Here is a 648-nt window from a genome sequence, read left to right as displayed (position 1 = left end):
CTACCTACCTACCTACCTACCTACCTACCTACCTACCTACCTACCTACCTACCTATCTATCTATCTGAGACTCATTTATTATACTCGTACAAAGCTAGATCAATTCGTATACTTAACGTAAACATTACAAGAAAGTTTAAATATAAACATTTCACAAGTCACACTTGATTAAAGTGCATGTTCCCACACAAAAGCAAGCATAAAAACCTCTCAGGTTTATATACAACAACAACAACAGCGACAATACAAACAACAACAACAACAACAACAATAACAACAACAACAACAACAACAACAACAACAACAACAACAGAGAGCCACTCAGTCTCGCCATAATGTATCAACTTTACTGTCCCCTTATAACATCCTGCCAGTTCTCATAACACCACAAATCAAGATGTCATGTCTCTCGTTTTTACTTCATTCTATCCACCCCATCCCATCCCCCTTGTCCCCCTTTCTTCTTCAAGGAGTGTGTGTAAATCAAGATAAAATTTCAACTCCTTCACTGAAAAGCAACATAATAAGCCTTAAGCTTTGAGATATTATGGCAGGTAATGAAATGAAACAGGAGTAGAAGAGGCTTAAGTAGTAGAAGTCCACGTTAGCCCCTCTGTGCTTAAGATCAGTTAAAAGCGGCCTTCGCAC

The sequence above is a fragment of the Aplysia californica genome, unplaced genomic scaffold, assembly GCF_000002075.1.
Source record: "Aplysia californica isolate F4 #8 unplaced genomic scaffold, AplCal3.0 scaffold00894, whole genome shotgun sequence".
Taxonomy (NCBI): Eukaryota; Metazoa; Mollusca; class Gastropoda; order Aplysiida; family Aplysiidae; genus Aplysia; species Aplysia californica.
The sequence above is the reverse complement of the archived record's forward strand: the minus strand, read 5'-3'. Positions refer to the sequence as shown.